The 12,518-nt window shown below is 45.8% G+C and overlaps 1 protein-coding gene across 2 annotated transcripts in view; it reads left to right on the forward strand.

Moving 5' to 3' along the window:
• Positions 1 to 12,518, forward strand: part of LOC115191684 (zeta-sarcoglycan) — a 208,143-nt gene that overhangs the window by 61,394 nt on the left and 134,231 nt on the right. The window lies entirely within an intron of this gene.

Genomic DNA, 12,518 nt, shown 5'->3' on the forward strand with positions numbered 1-12,518 from the left:
CACACACACACACACACACACACACACGTACAGTACACACACACTTCCATCACCTCTCTGACACACACACAAACGCACATACACACACACACACTAAGCCCCATGTGCTGCCTATTCAACGTTATCTCATGACAAAGTATGGCAAAGAAAAATACTGTATTTTCTCGTCCTTCCCTCAATCACAAATGTCTTACCTTCTCGAGTTAATATGCCATAGCCAAGAATTACCTTTCTCTCCTCTCACTCCCTCCTGCAGTTGTTTAGACTGATCCCTGACCTTTTGGTATATAGATAAACCTATGTACAGGGATGCCTATGGGCAGCCTGTAATGTTGTTATCTGGCCTGTAGGGGGAGGCCTCACCAGGGAGGGATGTTGTGAGGAACAATGCTAGCGCTCGTCAGCATAAATAAGGCGAGGACTGCATCCCAATAATCTCTTATTTCTCCCAAAATGTGTACTTGATCACTCTCTTCCATGGGTTTGAAAGGAAAAGAGTGTCTGCCTCCTGAACTGCATTTCACAGCACTCCAGTCAAGAGTAGTGCACAATACAGGCTGACATTTTGGATGCAAACACTGAATATATGCGTTTCCATCCTCCTCTTTCTGTCCAGAGACAGAGACCCCTACAGAACAACAAGCAACAGTGACGTGGTGATGGCAGACAGACAGCGTGGTGGCAGAGAGGAGAGGAGAGGGAGGAAAGTAGAGGGGAGGAGAGAAGAGGAGAGGAGGACTTTGTCAGCAGAAGGTGATCTGCCAGAAAACCGAATAGAGGGGAGAGAGAGTTGTGAAGAGGGCTGTGAGCATCTGTAGTCACAACATGAGCTCCTAGGGGAACGCCAGAATGGAGAGGACAGAAGAGAGGCTGGACTAGGCTCACACACACACCTGCTCTGCTGGTCCGGCCGAGTTGGTCCGGTGGGTTTGAGAGACGTGATGGAGGGATGTGTTGTTGTAGGTAGTGGACTAAGACTATGTACGTAGTGGACTTAGATGGTGTAGGTAGTGGTCTTAGATGGTGTAGGTAGGGGTCTTAGATGGTGTAGGTAGTGGACTTAGATGGTGTAGGTAGTGGTCTTAGATGGTGTAGGTAGTGGACTTAGATGGTGTAGGTAGTCGTCTTAGATGGTGTAGGTAGTGGTCTTAGATGGTGTAGGTAGTGGTCTTAGATGGTGTAGGTAGTGGTCTTAGATGGTGTAGGTAGTGGTCTTAGATGGTGTAGGTAGTGGTCTTAGATGGTGTAGGTAGTGGTCTTAGATGGTGTAGGTAGTGGTCTTAGATGGTGTAGGTAGTTTTCTTAGATGGTGTAGGTAGTTTTCTTAGATGGTGTAGGTAGTGGTCTTAGATGGTGTAGGTAGTGGTCTTAGATGGTGTAGGTAGTGGTCTTAGATGGTGTAGGTAGTGGTCTTAGATGGTGTAGGTAGTGGACTTAGATGGTGTAGGTAGTAGTCTTAGATGGTGTAGGTAGTGGTCTTAGATGGTGTAGGCGGTGGTCTTAGATGGTGTAGGCGGTGGTCTTAGATGGTGTAGGCGGTGGTCTTAGATGACTGGCACACTTTTATTGACTGGTGCAGTTGGTGAACATTTTTAGCCCAGTGGGCCAACTGAAAAAAAAAACATTTGCACAGAAAGATCCTTATTTGGCTAGTAATTGAGGCCTCAAGTAAAAAAATGGTCTGGTGTGCTAGAAAATGCCAGGGCTGATTTCTGGCCCCAGTCCGCCCCTGGTCAATCAGGTTTCAGGATGCTACTAGGCTGACTGGCCTGACATCCTATTGGGTGTTCTCTAATTGAGCCTGTCACTAATCTGTTTTGTACCCTATCTCCTTCTTGACTCCCATCAGGTCTGAAACATTACACTAATTAACTACCATCCTCAGGTAGATAGTTTAAAACAACAGGATACCTGCCTATCAGCTCTGAGACCACATACCACAGATGTAGGATCTCAATTTGAGCCAGTATGCTACAGCAGGAAATAATCATGCATCAACAGTAAATTTGAATTATTTTGTGGATTATAGTTAATATGCTTTTTTTGTAGGGGTTGATAACTTTTTTCATAAGGGAAAATCAAGTCTGAAATTTCAAAGTGAAAATTACAAACTTCAGAAGCCTTTTTAAACCTCATGCATTACTGTACATGTTTTACATTTCCTGCATTGCAGGCAAGTTCTCCTGCGGCAGGGTGATCAAATTAAGATCCTACATCTGTAATTAACTTCCTAATATCCCCAGGTAGAGAACATAAAACAACAGGATACCTCCCCAACGAACATAGACAGGCAATAAGGGAATAAATTACACAAATAATTACCCAGTGAAGCACTATACATAATTCTTAAGATTTATAAAACATAAAATAATTATACAAGGAATTTGTGAAGTTAAATGTGGTCTTTGCAGTACACGAGATAAGCTATCAAGAAACATTTTCAAAATACTGTAAGCATTAAAGTGGTCTTGGCCGTACACAGGCAGGTAACAGGGTATAGGGCCCACTGGGTTAAGGGTCCACTACTTTTCTGACAAACTAGAGGAGGGAAACCTCTAGTACCCAAATGGCATCCTATTCCCTATATAGTTCACTACTTGTGGACCACACAGGGAATAGGGTGCCATTTGGAACACAGACCAAGTTTGCAAGCTTGGGTTATTAGTTTGACCCTCTGTCAGATTCCAGTGTGTAGTTCTGCAAAACAAGGTATCCAGGGGTCCTAGATAATGTATGGGTTTAGGTGCTGTAGTTTAACATTATCTCTCGCTGTGTGTTTCTGTGTGTTCACGACAAACACTGGAGCTCGGCTGGCCGCACTAAATCTGAAGGATTACTGGGCGGTTGACCGCACAGGGAGATAGGCTGGCAGGTCAAAACCACCGGTCCGGACATACACACACCACCACACACACAAAAGCGCGCACACACACACACACACAAAAGCACACACACATATTTATACACACACACACACACACACACACAACATAGGACTGTTTATCTAAGGGTGGCTCAGTGAGGTCCTGTATGGCTCAGTTGGAAGAGTGTGACACATGCAATGCCAGAATTATGGGTTCGATTTCTGGCCGTGGCCACCACTATATCTAATGTATGCACACATTACTGTACGTTGCTTTGGACAAAAGTGTTAAATGCAGTATAAATGAATACAAATATTTGTTGTGTGTAATGTTCTAAGTCTTTATCAAAGGTAAAGAACTGTCCACGCCAGCCCAGCGGCAAATATTTCTGGTATCTCAGATTGTTCTGTGAATTCTCACATAGAAACTTCATTGGGTGAAAGAATGTTTAACATGCTTTTTACATTTGTATCACAAAACGTATATTGTTTGAGAATCATGATGAACGTAGCCACTTTAGGCCCTTGTTAGACCTAGACATGCCTCCTGTCAGACCTTATGACCTGTGAACTGTACCAGATACAGACATCATGGTGTCGTCACACTCTTATAGTGTCATCTAACTGATGGAATATGCACAAACTCTGACATTCAAATGTTCACATTCATTTATTCAACACTAGAAATATGAATATTTTCCCTTTTTGATTTAGCTTATTTTAAGACATATGGTTTGGAACAATATACTCTTGAGTGGCTGTCTGGTACTTTTAATGACATGACCCATTTTACTGTATACATAGAAATTGACATTCAGCAAATGACTAGCAGCAGGAGTTTGAATCCATTCACTGTGTTGGTGGTGCTCATAACATTGATCAGAACTTCCGAATTAGCTCCGAGCCCACTCTGTAAATGTGATGTACTTGTAGAGTTTATTGTTCCAAAAAATATGTCTTAAAATGAGCACAATCAAAAAGGGTCGTTTTTAGATATTCATATGAATAAATGAATGATGAATAAATGAATGAATAAATGAATGTGAACATTTGTATTTCAGAGTCTAGACATATTCTAGAAGTTAGAGCACACTATGGAGTTTAATAACACCATGATGTCTATCATGTACAATATACAGATCATAAGGTCTTGCAGTGGGTTCCCGAGTGGCGCAGTGGTCTAAGGCACTGCATCTCAGTGCTTGAGGTGTCACTACAGACACCCTGGTTTGAATCCAGGCTGTATCACAAGCGGCTGTGATTGTGAGTCCATAGGGTGGCGCACAATTGGCCCAGCGTGGTCTGGGTGTGGCTGGTGTAGGCCGTCATTTAAATAAGAATTTGTTCTTAAAGGATTACAAAAAATACAAAGAAACAAAAAAGTTTTTTTTGTTGTTTTTGTACCATCATCTTTGAAGTGCAAGAGAAAGGCCATAACGTATTATTCCACCACAGGCACAATTTAGATGTTGGCCACTAGATGGCAGCAGTGTATATGCAAAGTGTTAGACTGATCCAATGAATCATTGCATATCTGTTCAGAATGTTGTGTCAAGACGACCCATAGAGGTTAACTGACTTGCCTAGTTAAATAAAGGTAAAACAAATTATAATAATTGCAGGAGATGTGTAGGTCTTACAAGGGCCTAAAAATGCTAATTTCTCAATGTTTTGTGATACAAATGTAAAAAGCATGTTAAACAGAATTCCTCCCAATGCAGTTCCTGTGTCAGAATTCCCAGAACAATCTCAGATACCAAAATATTTCCCTCTCCTGCCCTGCAGTAATGTGTGTTTTTATAGCTTGTATGGTGTGTAATAGTTCCATGATTACAATCTGGTGTGATATCATGTGTGACAGAAAACAGACACACACTCACACAGCTGTTCCTCACACTGTTAAAGACATGGAGAATGCGAGCCTGGTGAGCATTGAGTCATGTAATCCTTAACTGTGCAGTACTCAGTCGTGAAAAATTCTCAGATAACGAGTCTAGAATCATGGCTTTTTATCAGTTTCACGGGGCCACGAGGATTCAGGCAAACACACTGTATTACATCTTCTCCCCGTGCTCCACACACACACACACACAAAGCAGCTACATTATTATTTATAAGCACCTCACAAACACACACTTAGACACAGTGAGATGTAGCCTACTTTCCTCGACAACCAGTTCCATCTCCCTCCTTTTAAAATCATCAAACCAATTCTCTTCAGCATCCGTTATCTGGCTGAACGGAATCAGTGTCCTCCTTCTCAAGTTTCTTCCACGCGGTGCGGAGCAGGTGAACCCAAGAGCAGACTCAGATGAGGAGACTGGGATGAGGTAGCCAAGGTATTTATTGAAACACAGGGGGAAGGTGGGTTGCAGGTCAGGGGAAGCTCGGGTAGGTTGCAGGAAGCCAAGTGCGGAGGCTGAGGCTGGAGCGAGGGGAGTTGGGACTGGGTAAGCAGGTCCGGAGAGGAATCCAAGGACGCAGTGTAGTGGGCGGTCCAGGACAGTGTAGCAGGACTGACGAGACGTGGGACTGGAGACAGGGACCAGAGTCAGAGCAGGAGAGGAAAACAGCGTCAAGCACAGGAAAACAGACACAACACGAAAACAGAATCTAAGCAGGAACTAACAGCTAAAAAAACAGAGACTGACTGAGCAGAGATTACAATCTGGCAGCGTGGAAGTGGCAAGGCTGAGTACTTGTAGAGGTCTTGATTATGGAACAGGTTGCAGCTGGTGGGGATCTGCTCAGCCTCCAGCACACCTGTGTCCGCCCACACACACACACACACTCACACACACACACACACACACACACACACACACACACACACACACACACACACATAGAGGAACAGGGAGAGAGCACTGTGGGAGTGGCGGCAGGTTAGGGAGACACAGGATGAGCAGTAGAGGGCGTGGCAGGCGCAGATGTAACAGTTTCCCTGGCCAACTTCCAACTGCCTTAAACCTTGTTTGAGGCGTTAATTGGATATGGAAATGAGTGATTACATAGGACAGTACACTACATACTTGAGAACCTTCCACAGGGGAAGTTCATCAGGGAAAATTGGGAAGGAGGACACTGCTTCTTTTCAGTCAGATAACCGATGCTGAAGTGAGTTTGTTTGATGATAGCCTGTGCAGGGCTACTTCAGCCTAGGAGGTTTGATTTTCTCAAACATCTAATGTGGAGCGAGGGGGTGGGGGAGGGAGGGAGAGGGGATGGACGGGGAGGCAGGGAGAGGGGATGGACGAGGAGGCAGGGAGAGGGGATGGACGAGGAGGCAGGGAGAGGGGATGGACAAGGAGGCAGGGAGAGGGGATGGACGAGGAGGCAGGGAGAGGGGATGGACTAGGAGGCAGGGAGAGGGGATGGACGAGGAGGCAGGGAGAGGGGGTGGACGGGGAGGCAGGGAGAGGGGGTGGACGAGGAGGCAGGGAGAGGGGATGGACGAGGAGGCAGGGAGAGGGGATGGACGAGGAGGCAGGGAGAGGGGATGGACGAGGAGGCAGGGAGAGGGGATGGACGGGGAGGCAGGGAGAGGGGATGGACGGGGAGGCAGGGAGAGGGGATGGACGGGGAGGCAGGGAGAGGGGATGGACGGGGAGGCAGGGAGAGGGGATGGACGGGGAGGCAGGGAGAGGGGATGGACGAGGAGGCAGGGAGTGAAATTGAACCGTTTCTCACAGCAGGAAAATAATCTTGCAGCATCAGGGAATGTGAATTATGGTTTGGCTTATAATTAATTAATTAATAATGAATTACACACACACACACACACACACACACACACACACACACACACAGCCTTGTATAACTAACCTTCTGGGAACATTCAAAATCCTATTTTCCCTAAACTTAACCCTAGCCTTAACCCTAAACCCCTTTAGCATTTGAAGTCGTGGGAACAACACCCCCCCCCGGTACATTTTTGTTCGGTTACTATTCTTGTGGGGACTTCTGGGCCCCCCAACTATAGTTAAACATGTCCGCACATGCACGCACGCACGCACGCACGCACGCACACACACACACATACACAAACACACCAGTTAGATCATTATTTATAAGCTTCTCACAAACACACACTTACACACACACTTACACACAGTGAGACGTAGCCTACTTTCCTCGACAACCTCCTTTTAAAATCATCAAACCAAATCACTTCAGCATCCATTATCTGACTGTAAAGAAGCAGTGTCCTCCTTCCCAAGTTTCCCTGGCCAACTTCCTCCTGCCTTAAACCTTGATTGAGGCATTAATTGGATATGGAAATGAGAGTGATTACATAGGACAGCACGGTACACCCTTAGGAACCTACCACTGGGGAAGTTCATCAGGGAAACTAGGGAAGGAGGACACTGCTTCTTTACAGTCGGAAGTCAGATAACGGATGCTGAAGTGATTTGGTTTGATGATTTATTTATTTGTCTTATATATTTTACCCCCTTTTTCGGGATATCCAATTGCGATCCAATTACGATCATGTCTCAACGCTGCAACTCCCCAACGGGCTCGGGAGAGGCGAAGGTCGAGTCATGCGTCCTCCGAAACATGATCCGCCAAACCGCCCTTTTCAACACCCACCTGCTTACCCCGGAAGTCAGCTGCACCAATTTGTCAGCGGAGACACCGCTCAACTGATGACCGGAGTCAGCCTGCAGGTGCCCGGCCCGCCACAAGGAGTCGCTAGAGCCCGATGAGCCAAGTAAAGCCCCCCCCCCCCCCCCCCCCCCCCCCCCCCCAGCCAAACCCTCCCCTAACCCGGACAATGCTTGGTAAATTGTCCGCCGCCCTATGGGACTCCCGGTCATGGCCTTAGACCGCTGTGTCACTTGGGAGGACACAAGTCTGACATTTTAAATTGGAAATTACAAACTTTAGAAGTCTCTTTAAAATCAAATACACTACAAGTTTGTATTTCCTGCAACAACAGTTTGATCAAACTAAGATCCTACATGTGTACTTTTTGCACACACAAACACACACACCCACTCTTGTGACGGCAAAGTTTAATTAGCCATAAATCTGCACTGTCTATCTCTCTACCGTAAGTTGAGTTACAGCAGCAACTGCTATGACCTTTTTAAAAGATGTATTGATTTGTTAATGCGGCTTACCATGTGTGCTCAAACTCTGCCGAATGTCATTGCATGAAATTGAAGCAAGTTGAAAGCCGTATCGATTGAGGAAACATGTTACATATTTGACATGTTTGGTTTGACAGAACGAGTGCGCTAGTCAGTGAAGTTAACATATGACTTTTCCTCTCGACCATACAATCCGATGCCTGTTAGGCAGGTCGAACATGATACGGAAGACCGCAAAAGATGACAATCTTTCAAAGAACAAAATTGGTCATCCCTTTGGCAGTTTTTAAAGGAACACTCCAGAACATTTGTATAATTTCAGCCAGTAGTTTTGAAAGCCTCAGTCCAAAACGAGTCCCCGCTTTCTGTGTACCACGTCATCCAATTGTGTACTACGTCATCCAATTGTGTACTACATCATCCAATTGTGTACTACGTCATCCAATTGTGTACTACGTCATCCAATTGTGTACTACGTCATCCAATTGTGTACTACGTCATCCAATTTTGTACTATGTCATCCAATTGTGTACTACGTCATACATTTAATTTGATATGTTACGTCCTGCAAAGAACTGTCAAATAATAATGTTTTGCAATTCGTATGATATGTTACGAATCAAATTATACTTTTTTACGAATTTGTTGACCTTAAGATCCCAGACTGCATCTTTAGCAGTTACATTTACATTTTGGTCATTTAGCAGACACTCTTATCCAGAGCACTTCAGTCAGTGCATTCATCTCAGGTAGATAAAACAACCACATATTGAAGCAAGTCAAAACTTTCTCTTCTCCGTCCTCCTTTCCTGTCTTTAACAAGGAAAAGTCACTTGCCCGTCCCAACACCATTATCTCCTTCCCAGTTCTCTGATGAGCTGTGTCGGTGTCCCAAATGGCACTGTATTCCCTTTAAAGTGCGCCATATAGGGAATAGGGTGCTATTTGGGATGCATCAAGTGTTTTCTTACACACCTTCAATCACCTGTACTCTGAGTCATTGTATCAGAGGAGATGTGTATCCATTTGGGGAATGGGATTCAATAGGGCAATCTGCAGGAAGAGAAAATAGCATTACATCTTGGCTGGCTGGATCCCTTCCTGTCCCTTGATGCTTTCGCTACTCCTCTCTGACTGAGGCATGAGTCATTACACACACACACACACACACACACACACACACACACACACACACACACACACACACACACACACACACACACACACACACACGAGCAGGCAGGCAGGTACACACACACACATACGCGCGCAGGCAGGCAGGCAGGTACACACACACACATACGCGCGCAGGCAGGCAGGCAGGTACACACACACACACACACACACGAACGAAGGCAGGCAGGTACACACACACACACGCCTCCTGCAAGTATCTGACTGACGATGTAGTGTCATTACCCTTAACATTAGTCTCTCTATGAGTCATCAGTGTACCTTTAACCCAGACCTCTCCACACCTCTTCAACTAAACCTCACCAATATAACTCACCTCTATCTCCCACATCACTGGTTTACAGCTGAGCCATTCCTCCATCTCTTCCCTTTTCCTTTCCATCCCGTTCCCTCCATATATCTCTACCCAGGGAATTCTGGGAAATTCCCCCTCAAAACAAACAACCAACCTCATTCTGTGAGTTTTCCCATTTCTTTCCCCCCTACTTTCTTCTCTAAAGTCTTCCCTTCTTGAATGGCTGCTAAGATGTGGTGATGCAGCACAAGACGCTATCAGGCTGATTGGATGGCGGCGGCGCCTGGGTTGCCGCGACAGCAGAGGCGTTTGGCTGTTAAGGCGTTAATAAAGTCACGTTGCGGCCCCATCGGAAAGCCTCTCAGGCGGGGAGACCCGGGCGTGATGGATTGCTCCTTGTCAGTACAATTTGAGAAATGTATTGAGACTACATGGGGTTGGTGGTGGAGGGTTGAGAGGCATACAGGTAGCGTAAAGAGAGAGGGAGAGGGGGATGGAGAAATGGATGGAGAGAGAGAGAGAGATGGATGGGAAAGGAATGAGAGAGTAAGAGGAAAAAAGAGGGAAATGGAGAGAGAGCTAGAGAGAAGGAGGGGGAAAAGATGGCCAGAGAAAGGAGTGAGGTAAAGAGGGAGAGCAGGAAAGAGAGGGAGAGGAGAGATGTGGCCACATTAGTGATGTTCAGAAGAAGGATGAGAAATGGGAAAAGGCAACAAACAGTGAGAGGAAATAGAGAGAGAGAGAGACACAGATTGAGGGAGGAGGTGGTGGGAATGAGAAGTTATGTTTCTTCACTTCTAATGCATTGCTCATTAGATATTTATAGCCACATGAAGTCCCGGGGCTGTGAGAAGCAGCTCTGACCTGTTGAGCCCAGGCAACGTCTCCGTCCCAAATAGAACCCTATTCCCTCTTCAGTGCACTACTTTAGACCAAGGCCCATAGGCACTAAAAAGGAAATAGCGGTGACATTTTGGACTTCTAACACAGCATTCTGAATGGTAGAATACAGTCATGCTGTTTACACAAACAATCAAGTTTGGCAAGCGGTGAAAATGCCAGTGAGAATGTCTGCAATCTCCAATAGCAGAACACTGCTGCTGAACACTATTGCTAATTCAATACGTCACCGTGTAATTTTCTATGGGCTTGTGAGTAATGGGCATTCGCTGATGTGTCGAATGGATTCTATAGTTCCCGGTTAGACTTTTTAGTGAGAATCCAGGCAGAGCCCAGCAATATAGACTAGAGATCTACAGGGAGATACCAGAGGCCTGGCAGAGTGGTATCTTTCCTATCCTCAGCTCTTCAAGCAGTAGAACGAATGGGTTTTCTCTCCTGTCTTTCTTATCTCTCCCGCTCTCCTTCGCACGCTCTCTTTCTCCGTTCTCATCTTGCCTTCCTCCCTCCTTTCCTTCCTTCCTTCCTTCGTTCCACACCACCTGTCTTCGCAATCTCTGCTCTATCCACTGCTCTCTGTCTCTCTTTCTCTCTCTTTTTCTCTCTCTCTGTCTCTCTTTGTCTCTCTCTCTCACACTGTCTCTCTCTCAATTCAATTCACATTACACTCACAGAAGTTCCAAAAGAATAAAGACATTACAAATGTCATATTATGTATATATACAGTGTTGTAACGATGTACAAATGGTTAAAGTACAAAGGGGAAAATAAATAAGCATAAATATGGGTTGTATTTACAATGGTGTTTGTAATTCACTGGTTGACCTTTTCTTGTGGCAACAGGTCACACATATTGCTTCTGTAATGGCACACTGTGGTATTTCACCCAGTAGATATGGGAGTTTATCAAAATCGGGTTAGTTTTCGAATTATTTGTGGATCTGTGTAATCTGAGGGAAATATGTGGCTCTAATATGGTCATACATTGGGCAGGAGGTTAGGAAGTGCAGCTCAGTTTCCACCTCATTTTGTGGGCAGTGTGCATATAGCCTGTCTTCTCTTGAGAGCCAGGTCTGCCTACAGCGGGCTTTCTCAATAGCAAGGCTAGTCTCACTGAGTCTGTACATAGTCAAAGCTTTCCTTAAGTTTGGGTCAGTCACAGTGCCACTGTGTACTGTGTACTCTCTGTTTAGGGCCAAATAGCATCTCTCTCTGTCTCTCTCTCTCTCTCTCTCTCTCTCTCCGTCATATGTCCATTCTTTCTATCTCCCATCTGCTCCTCCCCCATCCCTCCTCCCCTCTCTTTGACCTTCTCTTCCTCCTTTCCTCTATGTCATCTTCTTCCGCTTTCTGCCTCACTTCATCCATATCCTCTCCTTCCCTCTCTCTCTCTCTCTCTCTCTCTCTCTCTCTCTCTCTCTCTCTCTCTCTCTCTCTCTCTAACCTTGACCCCTCTTTCTTGCCTCCCATCCTCTCTTTCCCTGTCCCGTTAGTCCTAACCCTTTGTCTCTTTCCCTGTCCCGTTAGTCCTAACCCTTTGTCTCTTTCCCTGTCCCATTGGTCCTAACCCTTTCTCTCTTTCCCTGTCCCGTTAGTCCTAACCCTTTGTCTCTTTCCCTGTCCCATTGGTCCTAACCCTTTCTCTCTTTCCCTGTCCCATTGGTCCTAACCCTTTCTCTCTTTCCCTGTCCCATTGGTCCTAACCCTTTCTCCCTTCCCTGTCCCATTGGTCCTAACCCTTTCTCTCTTTCCCTGTCCCATTGGTCCTAACCCTTTCTCTCTTTCCCTGTCCCGTTAGTCCTAACCCTTTCTCTCTTTCCCTGTCCCATTGGTCCTAACCCTTTCTCTCTTTCCCTGTCCCATTGGTCCTAACCCTTTCTCTCTTTCCCTGTCCCGTTAGTCCTAACCCTTTGTCTCTTTCCCTGTCCCATTGGTCCTAACCCTTTCTCTCTTTCCCTGTCCCATTGGTCCTAACCCTTTCTCTCTTTCCCTGTCCCATTGGTCCTAACCCTTTCTCTCTTTCCCTGTCCCATTGGTCCTAACCCTTTCTCTCTTTCCCTGTCCCATTGGTCCTAACCCTTTCTCTCTTTCCCTGTCCCATTGGTCCTAACCCTTTCTCTCTTTCCCTGTCCCATTGGTCCTAACCCTTTCCCTCATCCCCTCTCCCCTT

Source organism: Salmo trutta, chromosome 4 (assembly GCF_901001165.1).
Source record: "Salmo trutta chromosome 4, fSalTru1.1, whole genome shotgun sequence".
Lineage (NCBI taxonomy): Eukaryota > Metazoa > Chordata > Actinopteri > Salmoniformes > Salmonidae > Salmo > Salmo trutta.